Consider the following 22,036-nt stretch of genomic DNA (forward strand, 5'->3'; position numbering starts at 1 on the left):
TCCCTGGAAATATTGTGCAAATATATTTGCCTTTTGCTCCTCTGGAGAAGGACCCTCCAACTCTGAACTGGAAGAGGGAGAATCAGCTGCCCCAGCCGGAGCCATAACAGGAGGGACTGCCTGTAACTCCAATAAAGTCTCACAAATCAATTTGCGCAGATGGGCATCATCACGCTTCCTGCTCTTCCGAATATTCTCATGAGAAGAGGCGGAAGAAGAAGGAGAGGATGAAGAAACCGCCACATGCTTCTGCTTTGAAGTTTGTTTTCCCTTTGTAAAACCACACAACCTGAACAGCAGAACAACAGGACCCAGCAACAACCACAGCTCACTAAGCAACCTGTTAATTTAAAGCCAACCCCCCCCCAAAAAAGAGGGGGAAAACGGGAAGCACAGGAGGCCGTGCCCCTAACCAGAGGGAAATGGCTGACAAAGCTAAGCAGATAAATAAAGAACATCACCCTCACCTAACTGCCCCAAAAGGAACAAGAGGATAGAAGCAGAAAAGTGCCCAGAAAACTCATCACTCAACCTGGGCCTGAAAGACAGAAAAAGCAAAATACACTTAACGGCACATTACAGCAACAGCACCAGATTCTTTGTGATGTTGCCCGAACAACACTGCAACCTGGAAGCACAGGATATGAGCTTCCACTGCCTGAAGCCGCCTGAGCTACACATAGCCGAACTGAGGACCTGCCCAGTGGTCCATCGGCAGAACAGCATGCCAACGCCCCGCTCCACGGTCATGCACCTGAGCGGAAGCAGACTGGAATCCAGCCAAGCCGGAGGAAGCAAATCATGCTGCTCGAGCCCTGCCGGAGCAGCCCATCCTCGTGTCCCTGTCATGGACAGAAAAAAGAACGGGAAGAATGCTGGGTAGGTACACAGTTATATACTCCTCAGTGGGGGCGGGGTGGGGATAGAGCATTCCCTGTGTTCTTTTTTTCTTTTGTGGAGCGATCTCTCTCTCCATAAGTAATGAAGGGGACGAGGAGGGTGGGACCTGGGGGTAAAGAAAAATCAACAAACCAACTTGTCTGCTTACTACAGGTAAGGCACAATCACTGTGAACGCCTTACGGAGTTTTCAACTGCAGCTTTTAGCTCTGACAGGTACTTGTTTAACTTTAGCTTTGTCTCATGTGCAAGTAAAATTTGACGTACAAATTTCACCCTTGACTAATACCAGATCCTCCTTGTGCACTCAGAAATCACCAGGTACTTGTCAAGCTAACACTCCCTTAACACACACACTAGAAATACTATTTGTCAACCATACCCGATTGACCTAACACAGCAAGTGAGTTACAACAACAACCAAGTGACTCATACACTTTAACAATACTCTGGAGTCTTATACCAACACAGGGTCCCTATACCAACTACCACGTGCGCAGATTTTTAGCACAAAGCGCGACATTCACTTGAAGTATGACGACTTCCAATATAAACCAATAATTATCAAATGTGACATCAAAATATCAACATAATTCAATTGGAATCAATAATTTCAACACACCGTGTACCATGTGCCCATGAATCACCACACCAGTTTAAAAAAATGTAAACATTTATTGCCCTTCAGATTAACAATGCTAAAATCATGTAAATCATGCGCAAGACCAAATGGTAGAAATACAGAAACATCATAGGCTGTCCAAAACACCTGAAGAATCTCAATCTATTCATAGCATTTATCAATAAACACTCCAAAAGAACAATGCAGAATAACAACATAATTAAGTGAAAAATAGAAACAGCATAAATTTAGTTGTGCAGTTGAAACAATCAAAATCAATTAATAAACAGACAAATTCAAACAGTAGGTCAGGCATCCCTAACTATTACTCTAATTAGAAAGCATTTGTGGGCTTCATGCAAAAAGAAAAATAAGACAACAATTAATTCGGAAAACATCTAACTATGGCGCTAACCAAAATAAGTTGTTGGATTTTCGAAGGGAGAAAAAACCTGCAAAAAAGACAAATGCACATAGGTTATACCTCTCCTAAATGGATCAGCACTCAGTAATATCTTCATCGGCAGAGCGCAGGAACATCAGGTCTTCATTAGTCAGCATCAGGACATGAAAAGGAAACAGTTCAGTAAAGTTGGGCCTAATATATCTGAATTGTTAGAATCATAAGCAAGAACAGAATCTCATCTAACTCAGAATAAACTGGAACAGAACTAACTGAAGCTCAGAAAATGGGGAACTGAGTTACATCACCTAAAACATTGCTTTATTAAAGACCCTCAAATTACTAACTAAGCTTCTACAGGTGGTTTAGTTTGCATCTGCGCTTCAGATGCATCTCTTCACCTTTTCTGCAACCAGGATTGGTTCACGCTGTCACTCCTCTCTCTTCTCCTGACATCAGCTTTCATACAGAAATTACATTTAAAACTATGTAGAAACATTACATGTGCTTCCTGCCAAAAATGAAACTCGAGCAAGAACAAAATATGCAAGATGAAAACACGACATTGAGCACTGAGGTTCTTTGTTTGAAATTAACCGTTTTTATCTCAAGGAAATGTGCACCAGCAGTAAGAGCAGGACATACATTTTCACTGTGCAACTCAAACAGGATGGTTGAAGAAACATTATTTTGCATAACACATACCCCCACCCTCACACTCACTCCCATCACTCCACCACTTCCCACACACCCCACCATCACAACCCACTCATCCCAATGCCAAGCTCTGCATGCACCACCAATGCATGGACACCACTCACAGCCCTGCATGGACACCAATCACTAAAGCAGCATGCACACTAGAGACAATCAGCTAGCCCACCAAATAACAACTCACACAAGGCAAAGCTGCCAGGGCATTAACAACCATAGAGGGAAACCCACCCATGCACAGTATGTCACACACAGAAACAATAACACTGCATTTACATCCCCACAGGTATCCCAGCCAATGTCACCGGAGAAGAGGTACCAGCAGCATCCAGTCCCCCCATAGAAGAGGCCCACAGTGGTGACAGTAGCTCTGCTCGCCTGGATCTGGAGGACCAACCTGGCCCATCAGGGACCTCCGGACCTTCAGTTACCCAGGCACAGTCTCACACCACCACAGAGCCTCCCCCCTCAGGAAACACCGCCACAGCACCCACCCAGTGGGCCCATACCTCTGTCCATAGGACACATCAATCAGCAGTGTGTCCACCACTAGAGGGACCCCAGGCCACCCCACAAACCCAGGGCAATCAGGGACCTGGGGTCAGTGGGCACACGGACCAGGAGACAGAGGGACAGGAAAACAGGGAAGCTGGGAGGACTGTTGTGCACCAGGGGGAGGACAGGCCCAGGGAAACGACTCTCCAGGAGGCACTCACCACAATCCTGGGAGCATACCAACATTCCCAGGATAGACTGGGCCAGATCCTGGACAAGATGCAGGAGAACATGCGGCTGCAGGAGGGACAGTACCTGGAGATCAGGGAGAACTTGAAGTCCATTCACACCACCCTGGTCTCCATTGCATGGGTGCTGGCAGACATGGCCAACAGTATGAGGGAGGCAGTGGCACACCAGCGGGCCCATGACACTAGCCAGACTACTAAACAGCCGTCCACTTCCTCTGCCGCTAGTGGACATGAGGCCCGGCCACAGGACCAACAGACCACCAGCACCCCTCCCCCTGCAGAAGGAGAACCACCCGCAAACATTCCCTGTGATCCAGGCAGAAGCCAGAGACTATTGCCAAGACCCTTTCCAGGAAATAAGACTCTCCTGAATGTCACCCTTGTGTCCCACTCTGTCACCCTGTCCACCTTGAACTGCCATTGCTCACCTTCCTACACCTCCTTGTAAAATGCACCTGTCCTACAAATAGACTGGACTCTAACTTGGGCTTTCCTCCATCATCACCCCAGCCCATAGCACTTCCCCCTTTTCGTCACAGCACTGCAATAAACACACTTTGAAAAAATACAACTATGGAGTATGTCAAATGATTTAAGTGTGTATTTGTTTAACTTGCCTTAAACATTGCAGTTCAACTGTACATTAATGTGTACATTGTAAAGACCTGTAGTTGGCTGCAGTGAACACACCAGGAGCAATAGTGGGGCACCAACATCTGCAAAATAGATGCCAATGGGTACAGTGAGTGGGCATAGAAGTAGGAATTCACAGCCTGCCAGTGACAATGTCACACATCAAACTGTCAATAAAATGTGAAATAACACTGTCTTACCTGTGTGTCACTGGAAGTATTGATGAATGACTGCACTTCTGTTGTCCTCATCCTAATCCTCTGCATCCTCATCTACACTGTCCACAGGGTCCACAGCTGCCACATGGCCATCTCCAGCCTCCTCTTCCTGCAGAAAAGGCACATGGCATCTCAAGGCAAGGTTGTGCAACATGCAGCATGCCAAGATTATCTGGCAGACCTTCTTGGGAGAGTAGTACAGGGATCCACCTGTTAGATGGGAGGCACCGAAACCTGGCCTTCAGAAGGCCGAAGGTACGTTCAATAATTCTTCTTGTTCGCCCATGTGCCTCATTGTAATGTTCCTTAGCCCTTGTCCGGGGATTCCTCACAGGGGTCAGTAGCCAGGATAGGTTTGGGTAATCTGAGTCACCTGCAAATATCGAGGGACAACTGTTAGCCACACACTAACCCTTATGTTCCACACCATACCCATACACCAACATCCACTGGGTGGGAACCAGGGCTCACCTATTAGCCACACCCTGTGCCTCTGGAGTTGGGCCATCACATTTGGGATGCTGCTATTCCTCAGGATAAAAACATCAGTCACCGAGCCTGGATACTTAGCATTGACATGGGAGATGTACTGGTCTGCCAAACACAACATCTGCACATTCATTGAGTGATAACTTTTTCGATTTCTGAAGACCTGTTCATTGCGCTTAGGGGAGACAAATGCAATATGTGTCCCATCAGTCACACCAATGATGTTGGGGATATGTTGGGGATATGTCCCATTGCATAGAAGTCAGCCTTCACTGTGGCCAAATCCTCCACCTGGGGGAAAACAATGTACATACACATGTGTTTAATCAGGGCACCCAACACTCGGGTCAGCATTATTGAGAACATTGGCTGTGACATTCCTGCTGCCAAGCCCACTGTCACTTCAAAAAAACCTGTTGCAAAAAGAGTGGGGTGATGGATAGCAGATATCAGGTCAGGCTCCAATTGGGCACACAGCTCTGAGATTGTGGCCCTGTCCAGTCTGTAGGTGAGGATAATGTGCCTGTCCTCCATTGTTGCCAAGTCCACAAGGGGTCTGTACATGGGGGGATGTCTCCATCTCCCATTCATCCGCAGCGGTTGCAATCCATGGGGCTGTGTACAGCTGGTCATTATCTGTACATTGTAACCACTACAGTACAATGCATATTGTGATTGCTACAATATTTTGGTGGCATATGTCCAGAATGTGAAATTGTGACGCAGTTAGGATCCATGGCCTGCCCCCCCCTGAAACGGCGTCCACCTGTCCTGTATGGAGGGACAGGTGGAAATTAGGTAATTCCGCTGCCGTTGTGCGCCGTTGTGGAAGGTGGTCATGAACTGCAGTGCAACTCCTCATTGGTTATAATTGGGCCCTATAGGATACAGTGGCCAATGGTGATGTATGCAGGCGGTGACTGTATGCACTGCCGCAGATGTCACCGCCATTTTCTATCTGTTCACTCACTTGCTACCTGACCTTCAACAGGAGAGGACCTATACTGCATGTGCTGCTGTGACCTGTGTCTGGATCCTACCATGGCTCATGTAACTGGGGAAAGGGCCCCTGCCTTCACCTCGGCAGAGCTGGAGAGACTGGTGGATGGGGCCCTAGCCCAGTACCGACTTCTGTATGGGCCTCCAGACCAACAGGTGAGCACGATACATGGGGCATGAATGCATGGAGTGCTGTGTGTGAAGGCCTCGTGTATGTGGGGTTGGTGGATGGGCATGGTGCAGTGTGCAGCATGTATGCTGGGCCATGTCTGTGATAATGGGGATGGTGAGGGGCATGGTGGGCCATGAGTGTAATAGACAGGACGGTCTTACTAATTCCTTTTCCTGTGTCTATTTCCTATGCAGGTCAGCGGCCATCAAAAGAAGGGTATATGGCGTGCCATCGCCAAGGACGTGCGGGCCCACGGGTTCTACAGCAGGCGGAGCACCCACTGTTGGAAACGGTGGGAGGACCTGAGACGCTGGGCACGAAAGATGGCAGAGGCCCAGCTGGGGATGGCCTCCCAACGAGGAAGGGGTGCCTGTCGAACCCTGACCCCCTGATGGCCTGCATACTGGTGGTGGCCTATCCGGAGCTGGATGGGCGCTTGAGGGCATCACAGCAACAACAAGGGGGTGAGTACAGTGCCCTTCATTACTACTTACGCCTGGTGGGGTGGTATCCGGGTGGGGGATGTGGGCCTGTGGGTGCCTCTAGGCCAGGCCTGACATTGCAGAGTAGGTCCCATGTTGGGCACGGTTCTGATGTGAAATTCCTCCGACCTAGCTAGTAGGCATCCACTACTGGGCAGGGGTGTGTGGGTCCCAGGTATGCTGCAGTTGGTGGTATCTGTCCCTACCCATAGCCTGGTGACTAGCATTGCAACTGGTAGTGCATTGCCTAGTGCGTAGGGCTGTTCCCTGTGTTTGAGTGTGTTGTGTACGCCAATGGTGGTGTTGGTGCCGCCATTGACCAAGTGTATCCTTTGCCTCTCCCCCCCCTTTTTGTTTTGTCATCCGGTCCTTATGTGCATTAGCATCACCTGGTGGAGGACCAGAGGTACCGGCGAGGGAGGGAGCCGCGTCCCACAGGACCCAGGAGGCAGAGTCCACCGACGCTGAGGGCACCAGTGGGATGGAGGGCGAGGGGAGCACCACGGCGGAGAAAGGAGGGGACAGTTCGGACACGGATACCTCCTCCGATGGAAGCTCCCTGGTGGTGGCGGACACCTCTGTGACCACCTCTAGCTACAGGTACATCCGCCCCCGTACCAGCACCGCCCTCCCAGCAGCCCCTCAGCGAGTTTCCTGTGCCCACTCCCCCAGGAGGGTGAGCATCTCCTTCGCCCCAGGCACCTCAGACCGTGCCCCAGTGTGCCCTGCTGCCCTGAGTGAGGAGGCTATTGACCTCCTACGATCCATGTATGTTGGGCAGTCAACCATTGGGAATGCCATCCAGGGGCTGGCAGCCAAATTCAACAGTCCAATGCATTTCTGGAGGGTATTCACACTGGCTTGACGGCCCAACAGAGATCAATCCAGGCTCTGGCCTCCTCTCTGATGGCAGCCATTGTCCCTGTTCCCCCCCTCCCCCCTCCAACTTCCTCTTCCCAGTCCCATTCCCCTCAACCCCACCCTATCCCAAGCACACAGGCAGACCAGCATGCACACAGGACAACACACAAGAGTGGGCATGACAAACACAAGCACCACACTTCATCCCAGAGGCACTCACACAAACACCATCCAGATACAGACATACCAACATCCACTGCCTCCACTGTGGCCCCCTCCTCCTCGTCCTCCACCTCCCTCCCAGTTCCGTCTACACTCACACCTGCATGCACTACATCCTCATTCACTACCCCCATCACCACCACACCTATCAGAACACACACCTCACTGGCAGACACCACCCCCACATCCATGCACATGTCCCCTGTGTCCTCTCCCAATGTGTCTGTGCCCCCCTCCCAAGGTACACAAACGCAAGCACTCAAACACCCAACAGCCATCCACCTCACAACAGCATCCAGCCTATGCACCTGCACCCAAACACAGCAGACAGACACCTCCTACAACCACTCCCTCTTCCTCCACTCCCAGACCTTCTCCCTCTTCCCGCCCCAATGTCCCTAAGAAGCTTTTCCTCTCCACCGTTGACCTCTTCCCTCCTTCTCCTCTCCCATCCTTTACATAGGGCCAGGGTGGTCATAACCCAGGCAAGCACCTCAGCCACCCAGTCCACGGGCACAGTAGTGTTCCCAGCAACTCCAGGTGGGAAAGGATCCCCGCCACCAGCCAGCTAGACAGAAAGGGTGTCTGCCCCAAGTGCTTCAAGAAAGGGCAAGGAGCCAGCCCCATCTGCAGGAAGGAAGGGCAAGGAGCCAGCTCCAGCTGCAGGAAGCAAGGGCAAGGAGCCACCCCCAGCTGCAGCCAAAAGGAGCAAGGAGCTATCCCCAGTTTCTGCCAAAAGGAGCAAGGAGCCATCCCCAGCTGCTGGCAGGCAGGGTAAAGGGCCTGGTGCTGGGACTCAGTCAGAGCCCCCATCACCAACCATGGTGGTGCAGCTGTGCAGGGCTGCAGCGGATGTGCTGGGGCCTCCCCCCACTACTACCACCACCAGCTCTTCCAGCAGCACCGCCACCAGCACCACCACTAGCTCCGCCAGCAGCACTGCCACCAGCACAACCACCAGCTCCGGCAGCAGCACTGGCTCTAGCACCACCACCAGCTCCACCAAGTCCGAGGCTGCAGGGGATTGGCTGGAGCCTCCCCCTGCCACTACCACCACCAGCATTAGCACCGGTGGGCAGCCGTCCGAGGCTACAGGGAATGGGCTGGAGCCTCTCCCCACCACTACCACCAGCGGCTCCGCTAGCAGCACCAGTGGGCAGCTGTCTGAGGCTGCAGAGGATGGGCTGGAGCCTCCCCCCACCACTACCACCAACAGCTCCGCCAGCAGCACCAGTGGGCAGCCGCCTGAGGCTGCAGGGGATGGGCTAGAGCCTCCCCCCACAACTACCACCAGCAGCAGCAGCACCAGTGGCCAGCTGTCCGAGGCTGCAGGGGAGGGGCTGGAGCCTTCCCCCACCACTACCAGCAGCAGCACCACCACTGCCACCACTGAACAGCCGTCACCGCCAGAAGATAGTCTGTAAACCTGCCTCCATGGGCTGCTGGTGGCCTGCCTCTTGCAAATCTTGTAGATATGACACCCAGCTGTGAGACTGTGACCTTGCATTCCCCAAGATCTGTATCACAGGGCACAATACCCCCTCCAGAACCAGCGGAGAAGCCATCCACTCATCCCCATTCTCCCCAGGATGAAGCTCACTGGGCACAATGCTCCCTCCAGAACCAATGGAAAAGCCATCCACTCACCCCATCCTCCCCAAGATGAATCTCACAGGGCATGTTGCCCCCTCCAGAGCATGTGGGCAAGTCACCCACTTGGGAGACTGTGGCCTTGCACTCCCCAGGACAAAGCACAGGGCACAATGCCCCCACCAGTGCCAGTGGGCAAGTCACCCACTTGAGAGACTGTGGCCTTGCACTCCCCAGGACAAAGCACAGGGCACGATGCCCCCTCCAGTGCCAGTGGGGAAGTCACCCACTTGAGAGTCTGTGGTCTTGCACTCCCCAGGACAAAGCACAGGGCATGTTGCCCCCTCCAGGACCAGTGGCGTTGTTCCATCTGTTTGCTGAGGAGCCCCCGGTCCGTGTCCCCCTGAGGTGCCTGCCTATTTTCGACCTGATGCCCCTGCGGTGTTCTCTTCGTGTTGTTGCAAAAGTGAAGTGTGGCCATGGACTTTGTAATGTGGCCCTGTGGCCCACGAACATTGAGGACTGGGAAGTGTCCCTTCATTGGTAAATATGTATAAACCTTTTGATTTGGATGCACGTATTTCTACTATATTTATCTTATTACACTCACTTTTCTCCATTGGAGTTGTCCTTGCATTATTCCTGTGGGGTACGGGGTAAATATGTTATGATAGTGCATCTGCTTGTGTGTATGGTGTTGGGGGTGGGGGGGTGTGTTGTGCTAGTGTGTGTGTCACTCTCTTTTTCCACCCTCCCTCCCCTGTGTGATACGTGGCTGTACTCACCATGGTCGTCTTTGCCGTCGTTGGTGTTCGTAGTGGAGCAGGACGTAAATCAACATTGGAAATATGTGCTGCTCGGGCTCCATAGCATTGTGGTTCTTTCCTGAGTCTTCACAGGTGAGTCCTTTGACTTCTGAGATCTGTTTCTGCCAGGTTTTTGATGTTGTTGGTACTGCCCCGGAAAAGGTGGCAGTTTCCTGTGTCTTAATACAGTGGGCGGAACATTGGCTTCCGCCTGACTGTAGGCGGTTACCGCCCTGGTGCCTGTCGACTCCGCCCTGGAGGTCGGTGTGTTAAAGTGGCTGTCTGAGCTGTTTCCGCCATGGTCATCATTTTGCAGTATTTACCGCCAGGCCGTTGGCGGTATTACCACCACTTCGTCACCAACCGCCAGGGTTGTAATAAGGGCCTATGTTTTGTGCAGGCGGTTTGCCGCTCGGCGTATTATGACTGTCGGCTGCTCTCTGTCGTTATTCCGATGGAGAGCCACCAACAGCCATACTTGCGGGCGGCGGGGAAGTGGAGGTTGCTCCACCTCCACCGCCACGCCAACAGAACACCAGCCAGCGAATCACGTCCTGTGATTCGCTGTGGCGGTGTTCTGTTGGCGTGGGGGTGTCGGCGGAGCTGCCCCCATGGCTCCCGTCCCCTCCTGGAGGATCGACGGAACAGGTAAGTCGATCGTCCGTTAGGGGAGGGGGTGGTGGGTGTTGTGTGTTGTGTGCGTGCATGTTGGTGTGCATGTATGTATGTAGAGGGGGTGTGTGAGTGCGTGTATGCTTGCCGGGGTGTTGTGTGTATGGGAATGAGTGCGTGTATGCCTGTGGGTATGTCTGTATGGATGTGTGCGTGTATGTTTGAATGTGGGTGTGCGTGCCTGACTGTGTGTGTGGCTGTGGGCATGTATGTCGGGGTGTGTGCGTGTGTGTGTTGGTGGTGCCTGCATGTGTGTTGGGTGTGTGTGAGTAATGGTATGTTGGGGGTCGGCCCTGCCACCTTTGTGGCAGGGGTGGTGTGTGGGGGAGACCCCTATCAGTGCCAGGGAAGGAATTCCCTGGCACTGATAGTGCTTACTGCCATGGATTTCATGGTGGTTCAAACCGCTGGAAATCCACGGCGGTAAGCCGAGTCCAAATACCGCCAGCGATATACTGACGGCCGCAGGGCTGGAGACCCAGGTCTCCAGCCCGGCGGGCGGAACGGAGAACCGGCGGATGGCCATGGCGGTAACCGCCATGGTCATAATTCACCAAGGTAAGACCGCCAGCCTGTTGGCGGTCTTACCGCCGGTTCTCCGCCATCCGCCAGGGTTGTAATTACCCCCATAATTTTTATTAATATTGTTTGCTCTCTAACAATCTCTCCTCTAAGACTATGGGGGTCATTACAACATTGGCGGTAAAAGCCACTTACCGCCGTGCAGAAGACCGCCAATACACCGCGGCGGCTGCGGGAGACCGCCACAGCTATTATGACACACATCACGGATTCCGCCGAAATACAGACACCCACACAAGTCCGCCACACCAAAGGTCAGCGATAAATATGCGGAAACAAATCCTCCACCTCCATGCCAACAGAAACACGGCCATGCTATTACGACACACTAATCCACGCGGCGGTCTTTCAACAGCGGGATTCCATTGGCGGTACACACTGCTGCGCTCAAAATACACACACACCTCCAAAACACCGCCACATTGGACAATTACAAATACACACACCTGATACACATACACACACCACTCCCTCACACCCAACACAATATAAAACACACACCCACATCACCCACAAACCCCTACGACCACAAATTAGAGACGAAGGCCAGAGAGAGACAGCACAGAATAGATAACACCATCACACAGAGGCACACTACACCATCACCCACACAATATCCACGCACAAAACACCACATACCACTACACTCACCACACTCATCAACACATACACCACCCCACACATCACACACAACACCCCATGGCCCGCCAAAGACACCCCCGCTTCTCCGAGGAGGAGCTCAGGGTCATGGTCGAGGAAATCATCAGGGTAGAGCCACAGCTATTTGGCTCACAGGTACAGTACACATCCATAGCCAGGAAGATGGAGCTATGGCAAAGAATAGTCGACAGGGTCAACGCTGTGGGACAGCACCCAAGAAATAGGGAGGACATCAGGAAGAGGTGGAACGACCTACGGGGGAAGGTGCGTTCAACGGTATCCAGGCACCACATTGCGGTACAGCGGACTGGCGGCGGACCCCCACCTCCTCCCCCACAACTAACAACATGGGATGAGCAAGTCTTGACCATCCTGCATCCTGAGGGCCTCGCAGGAGTCGTTGGAGGAACGGACACTGGTAAGTCAAATCTTCACTATCATATCCCCCACCCTACCTGCATGCTATCACACACCCCCACCCTCGCACCCTCCCCCATCACCCTAACTCCTCACTAATCTACCCATAACACAAACCACCCATCTCAACCCCAGGACCTGCATGACACAACTAAGCATGGACACCCATTACTAAAGCATGCCCACTGCACAGACCCACAACACCCCACAAACATCACCACACAAGCCCCCACACAGGAATGCCTGCACTGGGGTTCACGCACACCCAACCATTGCACACCATGAAACACACACATGCAATAATCATGTACTTATACCCCCGCAGGAACCCGAAGGAACGTCACCACACCAGAGGGTCCAGACAACACCACTCCACCCCCAGAAGAGTCCCACAGTGACGACAGCAGCTCTGCCCTACTGGATCTTGATGACCAGCCCAGACCATCGTGGGCCTCAGGACAGGCCAAGGGAACCTACTCTCAACGAGGCCCTATCCTCCATCATGGGAGCATACCACCACTCCCAGGAGACGATGGCAACGGTACTGGACAAGTTGCAGGAGACCCTGCGTCTGCAGGAGGAGCAGTATTTGGGGTTCAGGGAGGAGCTCAGGACCATCGGCTCCGCCCTGGGCACCATCGTAGGGGTGCTTACGGACATTCAAAAGACCTTGAGGGACACCGTGGCACTCCAAGGGGCACCTGACACTAGCCAGGACGATGAAATGCCCACCACCTCCGCCGGCGCTAGTGGACAGGACGCCCCGCCACAGGCCCAACACACCAGCACCCCACCCCCTGCAGACGGACAACCACCACGAAAGCGGGCCCTGAGATCCAGGAACAGGACAGAGCAAGATGGCAAGACCCCCGCCAGGAAATAAGACCACCCTGATTGTCCCCCCCACTGTCCCACTTTGTTACCCTGTCCAGCTTGGAACTGCCCCAGCTCCACTTCCAATGGCCAGATGTGCAATGTACCTGTGAGACTAATAGACTGGACTCTGCCATGGACATTCTTCCACCATGACCTCTCCCCATTTCACAACCCCCCTACATTTTTATGCACTTCAATAAACACCCTTGAAACCTCAATGATAGTGGAGTCAGTCAATGATTGTGAACTTTGTATTGTCAATTACAGTGTTAAAAAAGGTTACCTATTGGAAGGTCAACATACCAATGTCACACACCACAAGCCTTTCAAGGGTGCAAGCTGTTGACAAGTAGGTTACCACATTACTGAAACTGAAATGGAAGGGGACAACTCAGTTACCAAATAGGGAGTGAAATGTAGGTACAGGAAAGAGGTAGACGTGTGAAATGTAATATAATGTGAAACATGAAATTGTACTCACCTGTATCTCATTGAAAATATTGCTGTATGACTGACTCCCTGTTGTCGTTTTCATCTTCATCAGCTTCATCCTCATCACTGTCCACAGGCTCCACAGGCTCAACCGTTGCAACAACACCGTCATCTGGATCATCCTCCTGCAGAAAAGGCACCTGTCGTTGCAATGCCAAGTTATGGAGCATGGAGCAGGCGATGATGATGTCGCACACCTTCTTCGGTGAGTAGAATAGGGACCCACCTGTCATATGGAGGCACCTGAACCTGGCCTTCAGGAGGCCGAACGTCCGCTCGATCACCCTCCTAGTCCGCCCATGGGCCTCATTGTACCGTTCCTCTGCCCTGGTCCTGGAATTCCTCACTGGGGTCAGTAGCCAGGACAGGTTGGGGTAACCAGAGTCCCCCAATAGCCATACACGGTGCCTCTGGAGTTCACCCATCATATCAGGGATGCTGCTATTCCGCAGGATGTAGGTGTCATGCACTGAGCCAGGGAACATTGCATTTACCTGCGAGATGTACTGGTCTGCCAAACAGACCATCTGGACATTCATGGAATGATAACTCTTCCTGTTCCTGTACACCTGTTCATTCCTGCGGGGGGGACCAGAGCTACATGGGTCCCATCAATGGCACCTATGACGTTGGGGATATGTCCAAGGGCATAGAAGTCACCTTTCACTGTAGGCAAATCCGCCACCTCAGGGAAAATGATGTATCTCCTTACGTGTTTCAGCAGGGCAGACAACACTCTGGACAACACGTTGGAAAACTTTGCCTGGGACATCCCTGATGCCATGGCCACTGTTGTCTGAAAAGACCCACTTGCAAGGAAATGGAGCACTGACAGCACCTGCACGTCAGGGTGGATTCCAGTCGGATGGCAGATTGGTGACATCAGGTCTGGCTCCAACTGGGTACATAGTTCCTGGATTGTGGTACGGTCAAACCGGTAGGTCACGATGACATGTCGCTCTTCCATTGTCAACAGGTCCACCAGCGGTCGGTACACCAGCGGATTCCGCCATCTTCCAATATGTCCCAACTGACGGTGCCTAAGAAGGACAACAGCGAAGAAACTGTCAGCATTCCTCCAGGTATGTACCCACAGTCACACACAAGACTACACCAGACAATTAACCCATCCGGGAAAGGTTTTGAGTGTAGGCCTCGGTATGTGTGACGCAGTAGTAATTGAAGCCATGTGGGCCCCTGAAATGGCGGCTGCCTGACCTCTAAACTGGGACATTGGAATTGTGGGGTAACTGTGCTGGCGTTGGACACCATCGCGGTAGGCGGTCGTAGAGCGCGGCGCAATGCTGAATTGGTTAACATTGGACCCTATGGGTCCCATGAGCCAATGAACAGGTGCCCTGGGGGTGATGATGCGCACCGCCGCGGACGTCACCGCCGCGGACGTCACCACCATTTTCTATCTGTTCAATCACTAGATACCTGACCTTCGACAGGAGAGGACCTACACTGCTAGTGCTGCTGTGACCTCGGTCTGGAAGCGACGATGGCTGCTGCGTCTGGGGAAAGGGCCCCTGCCTTCACTGCACAGGAGTTGGAGAAACTTGTGGATGGGGTCCTCCCCCAGTATACGCTACTCTACGGTCCTCCAGACCAACAGGTTAGTACACAGGGAGCACGTTGTATGGGCTAGGCCTGGGTGGAGAGGGCTGGGTGGATGAGGGAAGGGGGCAGAGTACATAGAACAGTCATGCATGGGGATGAATGGGCCACAGGGATAGAGTTGGGAGGGGGCCAATTACAACGACGGTGCTCTAGGTAATGACTGTTCCTCTTTCCTTGTGCATGTCACGTAGGTCAGCGCCCACCAGAAGAGGGACATTTGGTGTGCCATCGCCAAGGAAGTCCGGACCCTGTGGCCCACCAGAGACGGGGCACCCACTGCCGGAAGAGATGGGAGGACATTCGCCGCTGCAGCAAGAAGACGGCGGAGGCTCAGCTGGGGATGGCCTCCCAACGTGGGAGGGGTGCCCGTCGCACCATAACCCCCATGATGTTCCGGATCCTGACGGTGGCCTACCCGGAGTTGGATGGGCGCTTAAGGACATCACAGTAGACACAAGGGGGTGAGTACAACCTCATCCTGTGGACTTTGCGTGCAGTGGAGCTGTCTGGGTGGGGGTGGTGGGCTGTGGGTGTCCCTAGGCCAGGGCGAGTTAGGTAGGCAAGGCCCGTCCGTTATGTAGGCCATGTGGCACTCTACCCCAGCTTAAAAAAATGGCAAATTGATGTATAGTTGCCCCTTAGCCATCCATGTGGGCAGATTTCTACCATTGCCATGTAGGCCTCATCCCAGAAATTGCATGTGCAGAGGGCAGGAGCACGGCGTAATGCAGGGGGCTGCTGTGTTTGTCTTGTCCGCCAACGGTAGCGGTATGCCATGCACTAAAACTCTCTTTCTTCTGTCTCCACCCTTTTTCTGCTCTCCCTGTCCTTCTGTACATCAGCATCAACAGGCGGAGGTACAGTGGCACCGGAGCACGAGGGAGCTGCATCCCACATGGCCATGGAGGGCCACACCACAGACTCTGAATTCACCAGTGGGACGGAGGGCGAGGGGAGCTTCACGTCGGCCACAGGATCACCAAACAGCGACACGGACTCGTCCGCCGATGGGAGCTCCCCTGTGGTGGCGGCACCATCTGTGCACCCCACTTCTACAGGTACAGCCGCCACCTCCCCTACCAGCACCGCCCTCCCAGCAGCCCCTCAGCGTTCGCCCCGTGCCCGCTCACCCAGGAGGGTGGGCATCACCTTCGCCCCAGGCACCTCAGGCCCTGCCCCAGTCACCCCAGCTGCCCTCAGTGAGGAGGCCATTGACCTCCTCAGGTCACTCACTGTTGGGCAGTCTACCATTGTGAATGCCATCCAGGGTGTAGAACGAGAGTTGAAACACGGTAATGCATTCCTGGAAGGCATTCATTCTGGTCAGACTGTCCTTCAGCGAACCCTGCAATCTCTGGCCTCAGCACTGATGGCAGCCATTGTCCCTGTGTCCAGCCTCCCCCCTCCAACTTCCTCCACCCAGACCCAATCCCCTGTACCCCAGCCCATCCCAAGCACACCTACAGACCAGCATGCACACAAGTCAACACACACAAGTAGCTCAAGCAAACATAGGCACCACACACACCACAGGCACTCACACAAGCATCAGACCCATACAGACACAGCAACATCCACTGTCTCCACTGTGTCCCCCTCCTCCTCTTCTCCCTCCTCCCTCCCAGTGTCGTCTACACACACACCTGCATGCACCACATCTACAGGCACTAGGACTCGCACCAGGACACCCAGCACCACAAGCCGCTCACCTGCACTCACCACCTCCACTGCCATTTACACGTCCCCTGTGTCCTCTCCCAGTGTGTCTGTGATGCCCCCTCCCAAAGTACACAAACACCGGCAATCACTCACCCAACATCCATCCACCTCACGACAGCCTCCAGTACCTGCTCCCACAACAGCTAAAGTGACACCTCCTACAACCACCTCCTCTTCCTCCACTCCCAGACCCCCTCCAGCTACCCATCCCAGTGTTCGTCAGAAACTGTCCCTATGTCAATTTGACCTTTTTGCCTCCACCCCCCCTCCAATTCATCAGTCCTGTCGTAGCGCCTCAGCCAAAAAGCCTCCAGTACCAGTGGTGCGTGTACCAGGTTTTTGGAGTGCCCCGTCCACCAGGGCAGGCAGTAGGACCCGGAGCCAAGGCACTGTCAGCCCACCCCCTGTAAAGGCTCCGAAATTGGAGAGTGGACGATGGGACCGTGTCAAGACTCCTGGTGGGACATACAGTGAAATGGGATCCAAGGCGATTGGTGAGTAATCTGTAACTCAAAAGAAGGTGGGGAAGGTCCCGAGGAAGTCTCCCCAACCTGTTGTGAGTGTCACGGCGGGAAAGTGCTCCATCATTTCCGGCGGTCCAGACACAACCGCCAGCATCGTCGTTACTGGTCAGGAGACCACCGCCACCACCAGAGTCACAGCCCAGGAGGGCTCAAGTATCGTTACTGGTCAGGAGACCACCGCCAGAGTCATAGCCCAGGAGGGCCCAAGTATCCTTACTGGTCAGGAGACCACCGCCACCGTCGGAGTCACAGCCCAGGAGGGCACAAGTATCGTTACTGGTCAGGAGACCACCGCCACCGCAGGAGTCACAGCCCAGGAGGGCTCAAGTATCGTAACTGGTCAGAAGACCACCACCAGAGTCATAGCCCAGGAGGGCCCAAGTATCGTTACTGGTCAGGAGACCACCGCCGGAGTCACAGCCCAGGAGGGCTCAAGTATCGTTACTGGTCAGGAGACCACCGCCACCGCCGGAGTCACAGCCCAGGAGGGCTCAAGTATTGTAACTGGTCAGGAGACCACCGCCAGAGTCATAGCCCAGGAGGGCCCAAGTATCGTTACTGGTCAGGAGACCACCGCCGGAGTCACAGCCCAAGAGGGCTCAAATATCGTTACTGGTCAGGAGACCACCGCCACCGCCGGAGTCACAGCCCAGGAGGGCTCAAGTATCGTAACTGGTCAGGAGACCACCGCCAGAGTCATAGCCCGTGAGGGCTCAAGTATCGTTACTGGTCAGGAGACCACCGCCACCGCCGGAGTCACAGCCCATGAGGGTCCAGAATCCCACAGCCCAGCTGGGCAATGATGGAACGTCAAGCCACACACCAACGTCCAGTGTGGAGTTCGTCATGCCACACACCAATGTCCAGTGTGGAGTTCGTCATGCCACACACCAATGTCCAGTATGGAGTTTGTCATGCCACACACCAATGTCCAGTGTGGAGATCGTCATGCCACACACCAATGTCCAGTGTGGAGATCGTCATGCCACACACCAATGTCCAGTGTGGAGTTCGTCATGCCACACACCAATGTCCAGTATGGAGTTCGTCATGCCACACACCAATGTCCAGTGTGGAGATCGTCGTGCCACACACCAACATCCGTCCCAGAACCGCCATGGCAAAGCACCGCTGAACAGGGCAAAGACTGCAATGGTGAAGACCGCTGAACAGGGCAAAGACCGCCATGGTGAAGACCGCTGAACAGGGCAAAGACCACCATGGCTAAGCACCGCTGAACCAGGCCAAGACTGCCATGGTGAAGACCGCTGAACAGGGCAGAGACCGCCATGGTGAAGACCGCTGAACAAGGCAAAGACCGCCATGGCTAAGCACCGCTGAACCAGGCCAAGACTGCCATGGTGAAGACCGCTGAACAGGGCAAAGATCGCCATGGTGAAGACCGCTGAACAGGGCAAAGACCGCCATGGTGAAGACCGTTGAACAGGGCAAAGACCGCCATGGTGAAGACCGCTGAACAGGGCAAAGACCGTGTGGGTATGAATAGTCCGGCACATCAGGCATCGTTCTCCCATGTGCAGCTGGGACTGTGACAGGACATGTACTTTCACGGGGAGACTCATCCAGCCTCGCACCAGTCCCACCCAGTACCAGTAGAGAACTCCATCTGCTTGCGAAGATGTGTCTTTGCACTCCCCAGGATGTAACAGTGGGCAAGCCACCCACTGTAGAGACTTGAGAGACTGTGGCTTTGCACTCCCCAGGATGGCACAGTGGGCAACCCACCCACTGAAGTGACTTGAGAGACTGTGGCTTTGCACTCCCCAGGATAAAGCAGTGGGCAAACCACCCACTGGAGAGACTTGAGAGACTGTGGCTTTGCACTCCCCAGGATAAAGCAGTGGGCAAACAACCCACTGGAGGGACTTGAGAGACTGTGGCTTTGCACTCCCAGGATGGCACAGTGGGCAACCAACCCACTGAAGTGACTTGAGAGACTGTGGCTTTGCACTCCCCAGGATAAAGCAGTGGGCAAACCACCCACTGAAGTGACTTGAGAGACTGTGGCTTTGCACTCCCCAGGATAAAGCAGTGGGCAACCCACCCACTGTAGAGACTTGAGAGACTGTGGCTTTGCACTCCCCAGGATACATCAATGGGCATGGAGCCCCGTCGTGGATCTGGCTTCGCATTCATGTGGCTGAGGTGCCCCCCCTTTCCTTCCCCCTGAGGTGCCTGTAGTGTTTCTATCTGATGCCCCGGCAGTGTTCTCTCGGATTTTGGTCAGGTGGGCGTCGCCCATGCATTTTTGGACTGTTGGTGCACGGACATTGATGTGTACATATCTGCACTACTTCTTGTATTGTACATTTATTTTTGACAGATTTCGTGATATATATATCCGTATATTTTTTAATGAGTAGTATATTGGCACAATAAAAAGTTTGACCGCTATTCGCTTTGTCTTTGCATTTTTCTGGGGGGATTGTGGGTTGTTACTGTGATTTTTGTGAATGCATTGGTGTGTATGTTGTAATATGCGAGGGTGGGGGTGTTTGGTGGGTGTCCCCGTAACTTTTGCCTCCCCCCTCCCCCGTGTCGTAGGTGCTGTACTCACCGGTATGTTCTGTGCCTACGTCGCTGTTGGTCGTAGATGAGCAGAAATGCAAGGGCAGGTAAGATTTGTAGTTCCGGCTCCATGGTGTCCTCGTGGGATGTGTTGAGGTGAGCGTTTTCCCATAGCACAAGCTGTTTCTGCCGTGTTTTTATCCACGGTGATTCCGCCCCGGAAAAGGTGGCGGATTGGTGTGTTGTGATAGTGTGGGCGGTACATTGTCTTCCGCCTGTCTGTTGGCGGTGACCGCCGCACTGTTTGTCTGTACCGCCGTGGCGGGCGATGTGTTAAAGTGGCTGTCTCAGTTGGCGGATTCCGCCAGGGTCGTGATTCCCTTTTTTTGTCCGCCGGCCTGTTTGCGGTATTACCGCAGCTTTAACACCGTCCGCCAGGGTTGTAATGACCACCTATATGTGTTGTCTCAAAGGAAATACTTATTAATACTTGTATTAATACTAATGAGACAATTCAAAACTTAGTGCCTGATTTCAATTTTGGAGGAGGTGTTAATCCGTCCAAAATGTGACGGATATTCCACCAGCCGTATTACGAGTTCCATAGGATATAATGGACTCGTAATACGGCTGGTGGTATATCCGTCACTTTACTGTCACTTTTGGGACGGATTAACACCTCCTCCAAAGTTGTAATCAGGCCCTTTGGGGGTCATTACAACATTGACGGTAAAAGACGCTTACCGCCGTGCAGAAGACCACCAATACACCGCCGCGGCCATGGAAATCCGCCACAGCTATTATGACCCACATCTCAGAATCTGCCGAAATTCAGACACCCACACAAGTCCGCCAAACCAAAGGTCAGTGATAAACTGGCGAAAACAAAACCTCCACCGTCACGCCAACAGAAACACGCCCATGCTATCAGGACCCACGAATCCACGCGGCGGTCTTTCAACCGCGGTATTCCATTGGCGGTACACACCGCCGTGCTCAAAATACACACACATCTCCAAAACACCGCCACATTGGACAATTCGAAATACACACACCTGATACACATACAAACACCACTCCCACATACCCAACACAATATAAAACACACACCCACATCACCCACAAACCCCTACGACCAAAACTGATTGACGAAGGCCAGAGAGAGATCACAGAAGAGACAACCCCACCACACAGAGGGGGTGATTCAGACTATGGCGGACGGCGGAGGCCGTCCGCCATAGTACCGCCGCCAAATGACCGCACCGCGGTCAAAAGACCGCGGCGGACATTCAGACATTTCCTCTGGGCCGGCGGACGCTCTCCAAAAGAGCGCCCGCTGGCCCAGAGGAAATGCCCCTGCAACGAGGACGCCGGCTCAGAATTGAGCCGGCGTAGTTGCAGGGGTGCGACGGGTGCAGTTGCACCCGTCGCGTATTTCAGTGTCTGCAAGGCAGACACTGAAATACTTAGCGGGGCCCTCTTACGGGGGCCCCTGCCGTGCCCATGCCATTGGCATGGGCACGGCAGGGGCCCCCAGGGGCCCCGCGGCACCCCCTACCGCCATCCTGTTCATGGCGGGTTTCCCGCCATGAACAGGATGGCGGTAGGGGCTGTCAGAATCCTCATGGCGGCGGAGCACGCTCCGCCGCCATGAAGGATTCCCCCGAGCAGCGGTAAGTCGGCGGGAGCCCGCCGACTTGCCGCTTCTGACCGCGGCTGAACCGCCGCGGTCAGAATGCTCGTGGGAGCACCGCCAGCCTGTTGGCGGTGCTCCCGTGGTCGGTGGCCCTGGTGGCCACCGGCCGCCAGGGTCAGAATGACCCCCAGAGGCACACAACACCATCACCCACACAACATCCACGCACAAAACACCACACACCACTACACATCACCACACTCATCACCACATACACCACCCCACACATCACCTACACCACCCCATGGCACGGCAAAGACACCCCAGGTTCTCCGAGGAGGAGCTCAGGGTCATGATGGAGGAAATCGTACGGGTAGAGCCACAGCTATTTGGATCACAGGTGCAGCACACCTCCATAGCTAGGAAGATGGAGCTATGGGGAAGAATAGT

Source organism: Pleurodeles waltl, chromosome 9, assembly GCF_031143425.1.
Source record: "Pleurodeles waltl isolate 20211129_DDA chromosome 9, aPleWal1.hap1.20221129, whole genome shotgun sequence".
Classification (NCBI taxonomy): domain Eukaryota; kingdom Metazoa; phylum Chordata; class Amphibia; order Caudata; family Salamandridae; genus Pleurodeles; species Pleurodeles waltl.